This window comes from Eucalyptus grandis, chromosome 3 (genome assembly GCF_016545825.1).
Source record: "Eucalyptus grandis isolate ANBG69807.140 chromosome 3, ASM1654582v1, whole genome shotgun sequence".
NCBI classification, from domain to species: domain Eukaryota; kingdom Viridiplantae; phylum Streptophyta; class Magnoliopsida; order Myrtales; family Myrtaceae; genus Eucalyptus; species Eucalyptus grandis.
The window spans coordinates 3,524,518-3,540,512 of record NC_052614.1 but is presented as its reverse complement, the minus strand read 5'-3'; the positions used below and the strand labels follow the sequence as shown (position 1 = coordinate 3,540,512).

Sequence of the window (15,995 nt, the reverse complement as noted above, 5' to 3'; positions counted from 1 at the left end):
CAAACCGGCACGCGCTGATCCGCAAGCCGACACGTGCTGACGCGGCATGACGTCACCCAACGGTCGGAACCGATGGGGTGACGTCATCGATGACGCGTCGCACGACGACGGTTCGCCGGGCGGTCACCGGCTGACGACCCGACCCGACTCGAACCGCGGACGCCGGCACGCGCGCGGCACGTGCCGGCTGACGTCTGCGTGACGTCAGCCCGCACACGCATGCGGCACGTGCCGTCGGTTCACCCGAACCAGCCCAACCGGTCCGACCGGTATATCCGGTCCAACTGGTCCGACGACCGACGACCTGACCGTTGACCATTGACCGTTGACCGACGACCGTTGACCGTTGACAAAAAAAAAAGAAGGAAAAGAATGTGTTTCTTTTTCAATTAAGTCTATGTGAATTATTTGTGATCCCTTATTTGTTCTATATTTGTTGCGAACAGCTTCGCATTTGTTGCACGAACAATGCCTCCCCGAGGCTGCGCACACCTATTCGCGCAGCTTCTGCGATGAACAAAAGGATAGGTCAGTGTCTAAGTTGATAGCCGAGCGATCGATCATCGATGGGAGAGTGGAGACTTAATTGATCATGTCCTTGAGGTCAATGGGAAGATTCAACAGGTCATATGGAATGGTCGTCCTATGCCACAGTCAGAGATGGTGCGATTTTTCATAAACACTCTTCCACCTGAATGGCAAGATGTGTTGAATCGCATATGGGATGTCAACGGAGCTGCTTCATATAAGAAAATTGTGATGGATTTTGTAAATGAATATTACTGCATTGTTACAAGGGAAAAGATCAAGAAATTGAACAAAAGAGGATCTTTCCCAGTTCGTGTGCTGGCTTGGTGTTAGATGTATTGGCTGTTTTCTTAGTTAAGTGTGCTTTTGTGGACATCTTATGTAATACTTACTACCTGATTGTTGTTAATGTAGCAACCTATATGTCAGTTGTATTATATGAAAGCATTATTATATTGTATGTCAATTATCTTTGCTTTACGTTATTGCTGGTTGTCAGGGGTAGTTAGTCATGGGTAGTTATAGAAGTTTTTGTAACTTCATAGAATTTATTTTGCATAAGACAATTATATTGATGATAGTTTTAAATTAGGATTTTGGAGGATGATTGGAAACATAGTGACATTTTGATTCTGAAGCCTTACTTGAAATTATTCATTAATATGATGGGTCTATGCAAATAGGGATGCATAAATGATAGGCATTAATAATTCGTGCATATATGTCGATGTGTTCGGATCAATGGCTTCACCACGAAGAGCATAGTTGCCGAGCTGAACAAAGGTGAAAAGCTCAATGGTGACAACTATGAGATATGGCACATGAAAATCCAATATGTGCTGGAAGAGCAAGAGGCACTTGAGGCTCTTAACTCGACCATGGTAGAACTCGAAGAAGGAAATACTGCACAAAGACAAAAGAGATAAGGAAGCTTTTGCTGCATGGAAACGAAAGAACTCTCTTGCTCGTATCATGTTGCTGAGCAGCATGGAAAATGACGTCATGCGAGAGTTTAGGCGTTTTGACAATGCCAAGGAAACGTGGGAGGCATTGGCAGCTAGATTTGGTCATACTTCGGTGACCAGACTGAGACAGCTCACTATTAGGTTTGACTCCTATAAGAAGCCTCATGGTCAGACTATGAAGCAACATCTTAGAAAGATGTCAAACATGATAAATGAGCTTAAAAATGCTGGCCATGTCATCACAGATGAGCAGCAGGTGCAAGCAGTGATTCGTTCATTGCCTCAAAGTTGGGAGCATATGAAGGTGCACCGACTCATAATGAAAATATCAAAACCTTCGAGGATGCAATGCGTCATCTTGAGCTGGAAGAGGGACCGCCTCTTGGCGGCTAAGTCGGATGCTGAACTCTATCATGCTAGTTCTAGCTCAAATGGAGCTTCGAGCTCCAAGCGCAAGCGCCCTAACCGGTTTGATAAAGGAAAGGCAAGGAAGAAGGTCTTTCGGGAAGAAACCCAAGTTTAACCAACATGAAAGAGGAAAGCGTCCTCGCATGAAGAAGCTTGCAAGAGTGAAATGCTACAACTGTGACAAGAAGGGTCATTATGCTCGCGACTGTCATGAGCCAAAGAAGGTTTGCACCCCTTGTACTTTTCAGAACTTTGCTTTTGTGTCGAGTTCTCGTGTTCTTAACTCGAGTCTAATCCTTTGTGGACTCGGATTCGGGAGCGACGACCATGTAGCGAATGATAGAGGATCCTTCGTGGAATTCCGACGAGTACCAACTATAACTAAGTGGATCTATGTGGGAAACAACTCCGAGTTGAAGTGAAAGGAATTGGCACATGCCAACCGAATATGCGTGGTGGACGCACTTTGTTCCTTCATGATGTGTTGTATGCTCCGGAGATTCGTGAATTTAGTGTCTCGTATTAGTGTTGGTTAAATTAAGTTTTAATATGAACTTCTATAGTAGAGGTGTGAATTTGTTTTTGGATACAAATTACTATGGTTGTGGTTATTTTCTGGATGGTTTCATTGTATTAGATATTGATTATGTTAATGCAAATGTTTGTTATTCCCTTCTCACGTCTCCTAATAAATATGATAATGATGTGAATGTGTGGCATGCTAAACTTGGTCACATTGGCCAACAAACATGAAATAGACTAGCCAAAGAGGGCTTGTTGGGCAATATTGAAAAGTCGATTTGTCCATATGTAAGCATTGCCTAGAAGGGAAAACGACAAGGAAACCATTTGGAAAAGGAAAAAGAGCTGAATTTCCTCTGCATTTAATCCATTCGATGTTTGTGGTCCAATGAATGTGAAAGGAAGGCATGAGGTCGTTTATTTCATCACTTTTATTGATGATTATACTCGATTTGGATATGTCTATTTGATTTCTCATAAATCTGAAGCAATAAGTTGTTTTAAAAGGTTTATGAACCTGGTAGAGAATCAATTAGACAAGAAAATAAAAGCATTGAGATCCGATCGAGGTCGAGAATATTTATCTGATGAGTTCAGAAAATTATATGATGAAAAAGGAATAGAAAGACAGTTGTCTATTCCATATACTCCTCAACAAAATGGTGTTGCGGAGAGAAGAAACAACCCTACTGGAAATGGTTAGGTCCATGATGGCGCATGCTAACTTACCTATTACCTTTTGGAGTGATGCGTTGTTAACTGCTGCCTATATACTTAATCATGCGCCTTTCCAAATCGCCATTACTTCCACTCCATATGAGTTATAGACAAGTAGAAAACCGGACTTAAGTTTTCTTAAGTAATGGGGTTGTGCCGCCTATACACATGAGTCCTCTCACAAATTTGGGAAATTAGGTCCTAGAGGAAAGAAGAGTATTTTCATAAGGTACTCAACACTCGAAAGGATATGTGTTCATAGGTGAGCAGGAAAGTGGAGTATAACCGAGTTTGAATCACGAGATGTCACATTCTTAGAGGATGAATTTCCTAAGAAGGGCGAAATAGGGAAGATTGTTCCTATTTGAGACCTTGGATCGGATAATGATGTTAGTGGAGTTCGTCAAGTGAGAGTAATATGAGAAGTGATGAATTAAATTCAACTCATTCTCAATTACAACCACATGATGAGACGACATCATCATTACCTAATCCAAGTGGGAGCATGATGGGGGATGATGTACAAAGTGTACATTTCCCATACGGCGAACAAGTCGCCAAAGTATTCCCCGTCGACGTTTTGACATTGAAGGGGAAACTTTTATGGTTGCTTCACAAGATGAGGATGAGCCAAGAAATATTAATGAGGCTCAAATTGCCCTAGTAAGGAAAAATGGATTAATGCAATGGAAGAGGAAATTGAGTCAATGAAATCAAACCAAGTCCGGGAACTGGTTGATCTTCCAAAAGGACGCAGAGCTATTGGGAACAAGTGGGTTCTCAAAATAAAGCGAAAGGCTGATGGCTCGATTGAAAGGCATAAGGCTCGCCTTGTGGCGAAGGGGTATAATCAACAGGAAGGAATTAATTATGAAGATACATTTTCTCTTGTAGTGAGATTTACCTCGATTCGCATTATTCTGGCAATAGTGGCTAGTCTGGATCTTGAGTTACATCAAATGGATGTAAAGACTGCTTTCCTCAATGGAGAATTAGAGGAAGAAATATATATGGAACAACCTGCTGGTTTCATAGTGAAAGGCCAAGAAGAAAAAGTATGTCGACTTTTGAGGTCGATATATGGTCTTAAGTAGTCATCAAGACAATGGTATATACGTTTTCATAATGCCATAATGGCATGTGATTTTACGATGATTGATGAGGATCATTGTATATATATCAAAAGATCCAAAGGTCTATTTGTGATCATATCATTATATGTTGATGATATACTAATTGCCGGAAGCAATATGGAGCTTGTCAATACACAAAAGTTGGTTGTCTTCCAATTTTGAATTGAAAGATATGAGATTTTAAACCCATAGACACTCCTATTGCAAAAGGTGAAGGATTCAGCCATAGACTGTGTCCAAGGACCCCACAAGAGAAGGAACAAACGAAATATGTTCCTTATGCTAGTGCTGTTGGGAGCTTGATGTACGCTATGATGTGTACAAGATCTGACATATGTTATGCAGTTGGAATGGTGAGCAGATACCAATCCAATCTAGGTCAAGCACGTTAGAAAGCCGTTAAAAGAATACTAAAGTATCTAAAGGGGATTGCTGATTATACGTTGAGTTATTAAGGAAAGGATCTGCGACTCTAAGGCTATTCTGATGTTGATTGGAGAGGAGATTTAAATGAAAGAAAATCTACCTCTGGATTTGTTTTCTTACCGAATAATGGCATCATATGTTGGAGCAATAAGAAACAAAAGTGTATAGCCTTGTCCATGATGGAAACTGAGTTCGTGGCATTATCAGCAGCAATAAAAGAAGATATTTGGCTTAAGAGATTATTGGATCATTTAGGTGTTATTTGAAGTGCTGCGATTCATTGTTGGTTAACTTTGTGATAGCCAAGCGGTTATAGCATACACCAAAGATCCAAAGTATCATGGCAAGACCAAACATATAGATACAAAGTATAACTTTATAAAAGATATGGTTGCACGAAAAGATGTGGACTTACAGTACATATCTACACATAGAATGGTAGCAAATCCTATGACAAAGCCAATACCTAGATATGTGTTTTGTGGCCATATGAAATCTCTAGGATTGCGTAGAGTCTGATGTGCTGGATTGTAATTTCCTTGAAGCGTTCACATTTGATGAATTTGTATTTTTCATCATCAATGCCTATAAATCTTTGTTTGATCTTTATGCATCTTAATACTCAGTGTATTATTTTAAGTTGAGGAAGTATGTCGGACAGATAAAAGATTAGCCCACTCACACGGGTAATCGCCTCTATTTACTGTGTGATAAATAGAGATGAGACTGTTTTTAAGCTTATTATCTAGGTGATAATCGAGAGCTCAAGCTTAAAATACATATGTCGCCTTAACTGAGTGTTAAGATGATGACATAATACTTACTATGTCCGAAAGTAAAATACCCCACATATTTTACTTTATCTTTCTAAGATGCCAGATGTGAATTCTGATGAATTTTGTAAAAGAGTAGATACGTGAACTCAAGTTAGACATTGGGTATGTATGAACTATCATCTGTACGGTATTGAAAGGTGTAGACATATGCTCCATGGGAAAGGAGTTAATACCGTAATACGTATTTCATACTATGTATGCATGAGCCGACCAATAAGAGTGGCAAAAAGTTTGATCTTAACTTTTATGACGTGTGAGACTCTTGAGGAAAAAAGTTCCTCAATTTTAGTGCCCTCATGACTTTTACGTATTCTCAAGATTTCTATTTAGTGTTTGCTATCTTAGGATGTTGCCAATGGTCATGAGTTGATTCGATCTAATGGGACATTTCTAGAAAAGCAAGCTGAACTGAAATTGAGAGTTTGAAGGAAAGAGGAAGATCAATTTTGGGGAATCACATTATAGTTTTGTATTCACTGGTCGACCAATTATGACTGTCTTTGTGATAATTATAATTGTGAATACAATATATATCATGTTTAAAAGAGATCAAGAGAGATATAAATGTGATCGATCGATCTAGGGTACTGCATACTAAATCTACTCGGTGTGACGCCCATTATGAGCTGCTATATATTCCTAACAGATGTATAGCAACGAGCTCTCAAAGTATGCTGGTCGCACGAATTATTCACCGGTATGAATGTTGAAAGAGGTAAAAGAGAATCTGTTCGGCCCACCACCATGTGTGTGAGTGGGAGATGATGGTTTTGTATGAGATGGACTTAAGGCCCGTCTGCCCAAGTTGGGCCCAAAAAGCCCGCCCACGGGAATACGGCCCGTGGATGGGGGGACATATAAAAGGGAGGAGAGAGAGAGAGAGAAGACACTGGTTGGAAGAAAACAGAAAACGTACGTACGCATCTTTTTCTTTTTCTCTCTCTCTATTGCTTTCTCTCCAAAAAGGCAAACAGTGAGGCACGAAGGCGAATTTGTTTCACCAGATCGAACAGGACCAAGTTTCTCTTCCTCTATCGGCGTCGGTGTCTAATCTGTGGCTTAAAAGGTACGCTCGAATCCGTGGTGTGCTTTAGGATCGGTGATACGTGTTGTTTTCCCGGGCTCGTCTTCTGCATTGCTTTAGGGGTTTGATTTAGTGTCGAATCCGATTTTCGGGGATCCGTTATTCCCAACAGGTAACAATCTATCATGGATTGCAATTTGGAGAGCGCAGATCGATGGAAATTGCCCCAAAGATGTGGTTTTCAGTGAAGTAGACTCGCTGCTATTAAGGGTTCAAAAAGATAAAAGCAAAAACAACAAAACTAGGTATGCCTAACATCATCCGAAGTGCAATTGGGATCACTCTACTTTGATACTTCAATCATGAGTTTCTTTTCCTTTTCCTTGACGTGGGAGGCCACCGATTTTTAGAAAGAAATGAAGGATAGTGACTTCCACTCATTGACCGAAAGGATGTGTTGATGTAGAATTAGCAAGTGGCAAAGCTTAGGAAAGTATAGCCAAATTTAAATGATTTAAAGGATGAGTCACTTCTCATTGAATCTTCTAGAAGCACAATGTAAAGGATTAGTTTTGCTTAACTAAAGGAAGTACTGTGGAAAGACTGGTAAGGAATGTATTGCAGGACAATTATTATCTTTGCTAAGAAAATTGACCCAAGTCCTTTTGTGAGGGATTTATCAAAGAAAAGGGTTGATGTTGCAATTCATAAATGTTAAGAGTTTCTTAATCCCAATGTCTTGTAAGCCTGGGACGTTTCTTTCAGAACCCTGTATCTGTGGTCTCACTGTCATCAAATCAAGCAACTAAAATGGAGGTACTTCATCATACTATATAATTTATCCTTGTTCCTAGTTTGAAAGTTGCATCGTGGATCTGCAGTTTTGATAAATATCTGTGCTATATTCTTGCCTTACTTTGCTTTAGCATTCTACAAGGTAAATGGCGGGGAATACCTACAAGGTTGAATATCATTCCTTACTCCAGAGAAATTAGGACATATTTCTATGATGATGTGCTTCAAGCTACGTAGAGAGTCATATATGATGGAAAAACAAGACTAAAGGTAGGATATTTGTCATGCTGTTTTCATTGGCCTGACTTACTCAAAGAGAGAAACTAACGAGAGATTTAGATATCCTAAGTCATCATATTTTCTATATGTTTATTTGTTCTTAAAGTTCCAAACACGTGACTCTTGATACTTAAAATCAAGCTGATCCTCTTTTTATTGATATAAAAAAAAAAAAGAATCCAGAGCTGGAAATTTAAGGGGAACATCCTACTCAAACAGATTTACCCCGTTTCATCTTATTGCAGTTTTCCTTATCAACATATGCATGTTACTCCCAAAGCCAAACTCATGCTGCTCTTCTTGTGAACATTTCAGGTAGAAATCATATCCCAGAGTTAAACCTAAAAATGGCAAGATGATTGTATGAGAAACATTTGGTCCTTCATCGAACAGATAATAGGAATTTAACCATATTTTATTGATGCAGTCTGGACAAGATGTTTATAGAATTGGTACACTGATGGAACTTGCCAGGGTTATTGCTCTTTCGTTTGCTGAGGATGGAAAACGTGTTGAGGTATATCTAGCTTAGTTCCTGTGCCTCTCCTACGTTAAGATTAGGTGTTGATTACCCGTTTATATTCATATTTGTTAGAAAATCATCTCATGCAGGTTTGTCTTCAAGGGTCTATGGGAGAATGTGCTCTTGCTGGAATGCCACTGCAGCTTGCTGGTAGTCGCAAGGTAATGGAGTTCAAGGATTGAGGAGATCATGGTGCATTAGGAACCTCTGTCAAGATTGGATCTATAGGAATATGGTTGGGGAAATTGAGTTTAATCTAATTAGGGCAATCATACCATTGACTACTTCTCTCCTTGGTCATCAGCTGACAAAGTGGTTGTTGTCATAGTACTTGCAGAGATCCAAATATATAAACTCGAAAAATCCAAGTATACATGGTGTGGGACATCCAAGTTCCTCTCTGACATCCAACCCCATGCAAGAATTTGTCCAACATTTGATTAGTGCATATTTTCAACTTTCGACCTTGTGTTCTCTTCCTTTTTTAACTCTTGGGGGCTTATCACTTTAATGTCTTTGATAGCGAAGGGGCTCACGTATCAATCTCGTATGCTTTGACGGCCGTTGCATTGGATGTTAAATTGCTATTCCACCTCTGATCCATAGCAGCATTTCTATCATTAGCTTATATCACTTTTCAGACCAATTTCATTGGGCAATTATTTAACAATGTGTAACTTTACTAAGCCTTAAATCTGCAATAGGTGCCAAAGATGTTGACGAGTAAGATGACATTTTTATCTTAGTGGCTCCGCAAAAAGCTGTGGATAACTGTATCATCGATGTAAGGAGCTTGATAGCAAGTGTTTCGTTAATTTTTTTGCAGTTATGTCCATTCTATGACTTGTGTCGCAACTGTATGGTTAAGCACCACTTGATTTTGAGATTGCAGGATCTCACGGGCATGACCGAATCTGCTGGTCAGGCTTAAGGTTTGTCCTGAAATTTCTGTTGAATTGAACACCTTCATTGCTTGCGTTATGACAGTAATTGCACTTAGCGAGGTATTTAACTGATGAGTGGTTGATAAATATCCACGTTTCTGTCCCATAATGTCCTGCAGGTGAGGCTGCAGCCATATCCTGCAGCTGGTCATTATTTGGTCAGTCCAAAAACAGAGACAAATAGGTATCATCTCTGAGTCATTTTTTCTTGTTTTACAGATTCAAAGGGGTAAGCTATTCTTCAAATTAAATCAGCCAAAATCTTGTATTAAATGACCCCAAGAAACTGAGCAATTTCTTCAAAATAATGTTTGCATGTTCTTACCATTCTTAATCCGTTGCTGAACATTTTGTCTGCAGACCTGCATCCAGTGTTTTAGCAGAGTCTGCAACTAATGTTTTGCCTTTTTCTAATGAGCACGGCTGTTTTTCTCCGGGATTTACAAGGTTGCAGAGGTATCATGCGAGTAAGTACCTTTGTTTTTTTGCTAGAACCATGCGAGTAAGTACATTGTTAATATGTGGAAACAAAATAGATATAGGTTTGATCTGATTCTCTTTATCTTGAAACTTGTTTTGAAGACTATGGGACGGGACAAGAGACTGGAGTATGCTGCATCATTTGAGAATTGCTACTCTTCCGGCTTCTGTATTATGCAGGAACTTAATACCGAATTATGGGTGCTCTCAGATAAATTTCCCTTATCTCTGACACATTGCAGAAGCGCTGTTTGATCACAAGGAATGATTGAATTTACATGCAATAAAACTAGAATCAATCAAGATTTGGCTTCAGGGCTGGCCCGTCCTTACCACCAGAGGTCTTGCCTTTTCTGCTCTCTCCATCCCCTTGCCCAGCCAAAGAAGAAGGACAACGCAGAAGAATTGCGAAGCTTTCTCAGAATGAAAATTCCGTGTGGAAGTAAGCATTTTCTTCTGGATGCATGGAAAAATGATTCTTGATGGTGTGCAAAACTATTAATGATGTAGATGTGAAGACATCTGTACTTTCCGGAAATTGTTTTATCTGTTCCTTCAATGAGATTGTTGGCTAACTTCAAAGGTGAGAACCTTCGAATATCGGCAAGGTTTAACACAAGTCTTAATCACACTAAGTACGAATCGAACAAACCTCAGCAACAATCGAGCATGTTTGATGAAGTTTAAGCAAGTTTTACTAACCTTCAGATTTGTCTGACGTTCATTGGTGATGGAGCTGTTGTTCCACAAGAGACGCGTAAAATCAATGCGGAATCTGTGCTGATCGAAACCAGAGGAAGGACGCGAATCACTTGGCTTTAATCCATTGCCATAATCTTCAGTTCGGTCGGACGAGGGTACGAACACGTCCGTGAAGATGAACTCCAGAATGGAAAACGGAACTTCTGAGAACACGAGAACGAAACCGAGAGTTCGGCACTATAGATTGAGCCAGAATCAAAAGCCAGAGAAAAACAGAGGAGACTTAGCTCTGGTTTTTCTGTTGGAAAGCCGCAAGTTGAAGGTAACCGAGCTTGAATGATGATGATTGATGCTCCAAAGAGATCATTGGAACCGTGCCGGATTGAACTTGAATCGCAGCAGAATTGATGAACTTCGGAAAATAGACAATCATTGAAATCCCAGGGCACATCCTGCGGCCAGCTCGTGTCTCCGAGCTTATCCATAATGCGGTCCCTGTCGTATACGACGTTTTCCTTAGCCTCGGGTGACTTCACATCTTCCTCTTCTCCTGCGTCCGATTCTGATTCGGAATCAAAAGCTTCATCCTCAGGCATATCGTCCTCATCGAGTACGCCGGTCTCTCTCTCTCTCTCTCTCTCTCTCTGGCCTTCTCAGTCTCACCGGCACTCTCTCTGCGTTGCTTTCCCTTGGCCGAATAAGCAAAAAACACCCTCCCTTGAGCTCCAAGGACGTCGCCAGCTGTGTTGCCAGCACGCCGATCGTCCTCCCCGAGCATTGCGCGCACGCGTTCCTCGTCGTCCTTCGCTCGTACGACGTCCGCCATCTGTTTGTCGTTATGCCTGCAGCCAAACCAGCGAAGGAGGAGGAAGAAGGAAGAGATGAGCGGGCTGGGCTGGGGAAGAGTGGGCCGGCCTAGCTCGGGGGGAAAAAACGGGGCAAAAAGAAGGAGGCCCGGGTAGGCCCAGCCAGGACCCGGCCCTATTTGATTTTTTAATTAATTTTAATTTTAATTTTTAAAGAATTTTTTGAATTTTTAAACTAATTAATTTTCAAAAACATTTTTAATAATTAACACTAGTAATGTTAATGCTTAATGTCTATATTTGATGCAATTTACAGAAAATTATTTTGCAATAAGTTAAAGTTAATCCATAATTTTCATTAAATCTTAAGAAACAAGACAATTTAGGTGTCAATCCCGGGGGGATGCTCTTCATCAAGTCAAGCATGTTTAGAAGCTATGATGTGAAAAGGAGTGTCGCGACCAAATTTTCAGGTGCACCACCTAGGGTTTTAGGTAATGGATTATTAAACCAAAATTTAGCTCGGGCTCTCCAAGCTCATACTAATTTGCGACTTAGGTTGAAGTTCTTAACATACAAATATTTTTTTAGTTAGGAGTCGTTGCTAATTTATTTTTGGTGGGTCAATTAGAAAATCAAGTAAAGTATGATTTACTTTACTCCTACGAACCAAAATTATGAGTTCGGGACTTGATTACGTTAGATATCTCTAAAACCTTTTCGGTATCTTTCTCTTTTTATTTCGAAAAAAATGTTTTGCAGGCAACTTGGATTGATTTTAATTTATCTCCCCAACATGTGAAGTGATCTTGCGGGTGCACAAACCACCAATTCATATCGACAGTCTTAGATATGATTTCTAATGAACACGCAATTTCTTTTTGTTTTCACTTATTTAACGAGAATCATGATTTATGCGTTGCATGCTATTAATCTAGCATGAAATGATATAACATGACAATATAACCTAAACTATATGACATAAATAAAATAAGCATGCAATCTATCCTAAAATATGAAATTGATTTATTGAAAGACAAATTTTTTGGTATTTTCCATGAAATTCGAAATTAGAAAATGCGTAAATCATCTACCTAGATTAAGATATCATCCAATTTGTATTAGGAATTAGGTTAAGCCAATTCCTAATTTAAACTAGAACATTATCTTAACCAGATAATCCTAAAATGCAACCTATCTAAGAGAAATTATTATTATTATTATTATTATTATTATTATTATTATTATTATTATTATTATTATTATTATTATTATTATTATTATTATTATTATTATTATTTTGTAGAAGGTAAGAAATTATATAAAGCTTTAGAACAGAATACAAAAACTGGCACCAAAAACTTCCACTATAGCAGAAAGAGTGAAAGGGAGCCAAGTAACAAGCCAAACAGGCAAAAAGCAAGAGAAACAAAGCTAAACAGCCCAATCCAAAGGCCAAGCGCCAAACAACGAACCCAGCAACCCTCGGAAATACAAAAGGGAAAGGGTTGAAGAACAGAGCCTAAGAGAAGGCTAGAAAGCAAAACAAGGCACGGACTAGACGCTTAGGACGAACTAGGCAACTGAGCAAAAACCGAAGGGTCAAAACCCCAACCTTTCTGGAGTCTCTTGTTCTTTGGAGACACGGAACATTTTTTGAAGGTAAGAGCTCGATCCTTGACCGCCTTAATAAGGTGATTCTTCAAATCCAAGATCGCGAAGGATTCTCCACGGAAAATGATGCAATTCCTCTTTTTCCAGATCACATAGCACATAGCTGCAAAAGAGAACCGAGCAATACTGTGATAAAAGTCCTTTCCGGCTAAGAACTTAAGCGCCCAAGAGATGGTATCCATCCAAGTTCTACTCCTCCAAGGAAGGTTACACCTGGAAGCCCCGAAGTATGCAAGTGTAGCGGAGTTGTGACATTCAAAGAAGAGGTGGTCAATTGAATCTGGTTCGGCATTGCAAAAGCACAAACCGTGTAATCAATTCTACCATGAGAGGAGGAGCATTTGAGTGGGTAGGCGATTTTTAGTAATAAGCCAAAGAAGGAACTGGGTACCGAGGAGCTATGGCACTATCCCGCACTAGAGAAGCCCACTAAGACGGTCTCTTTTCGCTCTAATGGTGCTCCAAGCGAAGTAATCGAGAACGAACCGCTTGGATCACACCGCCAAGAGAATTGATCGGGAGCCAAGGATAAATTCGGGAGGACAATGCCCCCAACTATGGAGAAGAGATTTTAGCGTGTATCCTGCAAGAGAAAACAGGTCCGCCACATCCGCATTGTTAGGGAGATTTATACTATCCATAATAGAGGCCGGAATAAAAGTAAGTGTCCAAGGAGCCACAAGGAAGCCAATGGTCATGCCAAAGAGAAACCAAAAGCCCATTACCGATTTTCCAAAAGAATGAGAGCCGGAAAAACCTTCTGAGTTGTAGTATTTTCTTCCACGCCTAAGAACAAAGAGAGAGGCAAAGAAATCCATAAATTCTCTTTCTTTAAGAAATTTGAATGCACCCAGCGGCACCACAAGGATTGCGGCACCACAAGGATTCTTTATCGGTAAAGAGTATCCAAATATACTTAAGCATTGAAGCTTTGTTGCAATCCTTCAGTTTTCGAATGGCTAAACCACCTTCTTCTTTGGGAAGACAAACGTCATCCCAAGATACCTTAGCACCCCCCGGCCCAGGGTACTGCCCTTCCATAGGAATTGCCTCAAGATACGCTCAATGGTCATTAGAACCAAGGAAGGCAAGGAGAAGACACTAGCCCAAAAGGCTTGTATGGAGTGTAGAACTGATCTTATGAGCTGAAGCCTACACCCGCAAAGAATAGAAAACGATGAGCCCAAGATTGGACCCCCGGTTATACAATCTATCAAGACGATGCACCGCTTTTGCGTTAGCCTAGAAGAAATTATAGGCACACCTAGATAGCGGACCGGGAGTTTCCCTTCTTGAAAGCCAAATGTCAACGTAATTATGTTCCTTGCAGATGAAGGCCCGCCCGAGAGAAAGATCTCGCTCTTGTTCTTGTTCGGAAGAAGGCCACCTCCCGGGAGGAGAAAGTATCCGGACCCCTTTTAAGCATTACCACGAAGGCGTCGCCGCTGACAAAAAAAGGAACACATCATCCGCAAAAAAGAGGTGAGATAGCTTCACAGCATCTACATCTACTTATAATCTTATAACTTTTGGCAACTGTTCGCGAGTTCAAAATTCCGAAAATACCTCCATAACTAAAGTAAACAAGTAAGGAGACATAGGATCTCCTTGGCGGATGCCACGGCCACCTTGAAAAGGCGTGCAATTCACCATTAATATCTAGGAGAAATTATTTAAACCTATAATTAATTAAAAAAATAAACACGCAATCTTATCATAACATGTAATGACGTGCAAAGAATGCCTTAATTCTAATTTTCTTTTTCATTTTATGAAATTCGAAATTAAAATTGACACATAATTAAACGTGCAATTTAAATTTAAAAAAAAAAACTAACATCCTAAATGAATGCATTTTTTTTTATTTTCTTTTACGAAAACAAAATCGATCAAACGACGCGACAACAAATCAAACAAGATAAGATTGATATCCATAAATTAACGAACTATATCTCGCGCATGAGATCGGATTGACCAATTTTAAACAAAATCGCGAATCAAATCTCGAGCGTAAGATCGGATCACAATTTTTCCATGTTCGCAAGTCAGATTTCGGCGCGAAAATCGGACATGCACGTTGAAATTAGGATTAATCCTTAATTCATGGGAATTCAAAAGATTTTTTTGGATACGACAATAATGAACAAATATTCAAATAGGGTCGCAATCCCATTAATAAAATGTGAGAAAATTGGATTAATCAAGATTCTTACCTAACTCTCGATATCGCGCGATAAGGTTTTCCAAATCGGAATCCGCAAACAACGAGCTCGGATGAGATGGCGATGACCAATGATCGCGGCAGCATTCATGGTGGCTCAGTACCAGCAGTAGTTCAGCATGGCGGGTTATTGCATCGAAGGGACCCAGGCAGCGACGAGGAACGGTGGACAATAGCACTCGATCTCGTGGGAAGACTGAAAAAAAAAGGAAAAAAAAAAAAAAAAGTCTTCTCTTCTTTTATACGTTGATTTTGTGGGTGTCTCTGGTCACACAAGTCAAAACCCACGGAGAAGTGCTCCCAATTTTGACTGCCCTTTCTACCAACGAGTGCTCCCCTCACTCCAATGTGGACGTCCTCCATTGGGTACTCCGAGAAGACCCAGAAAAACAAACTCGACCAAAGACTGATTCACAGCCGGCTGAGGATTATTGAGCCACAACACCACCACCAACAGCAGCGAAGAAGACTGGGGCACGCGTCGAGAAGTTGCTGAGTCGTGTGAAGTTGGCAGGAATCCAAAGCGCGGATATGATGACTCGCACTCGAGGATGGAGACCCGCAACTCTCTCCCTCTCTCTTTGACTGAATAATCCCTTGTGTTGATTTTGATCCCAAAATCCGAAAGAAAAACGTCCTCTAGGAAGTGATAAAAAGAGCCCCCTTTTTCTTTCATGAATCGTGGCCGGGTATTGCTATTGTGGCCCTTCCCGAAGGAAAAAGAAAGACTCATTTTAAATAGGCAGGTGACAAGATCATGTAAGCGATATTCTTTTGATACTTTTTGTATATTTTGTTCCTTGAATAAGATTTTTCATATATTTACTCGATCCATATCTCATATTCAACGAGCTGTCTTCCTCTTGATATTTCACCATAAATCTTTTGATCCCCCGCGAAATATATCGCATGAAGATACGGAAGATTTACCGAATATATGAATATTTTCCGAAAATATCAAATCGTGATTTCTTTGGAGCAAATTTTTGGTGATTAGAGACTACTAGGCGAG

The 15,995-nt window shown here is 40.1% G+C and overlaps 1 protein-coding gene across 2 annotated transcripts in view; it reads left to right on the top strand.

Annotated features, from left to right (window-relative positions):
* The window catches only part of LOC104438856 (adenylate kinase 5, chloroplastic-like), a 51,341-nt gene that overhangs the window by 14,545 nt on the left and 20,801 nt on the right, over positions 1-15,995 (top strand). The window contains exons 1-2 of one of the 2 annotated variants that reach the window (XM_039309125.1): positions 7,852-7,948; positions 8,061-8,150. The exons of the other annotated variant lie outside the window; for it this stretch is intronic. The gene's annotated coding sequence lies outside the window, so the exon portion shown is untranslated. Of the gene's footprint in view, positions 1-7,851; positions 7,949-8,060; positions 8,151-15,995 lie in introns of those variants that run through there. 2 annotated transcript variants of the gene reach the window in all.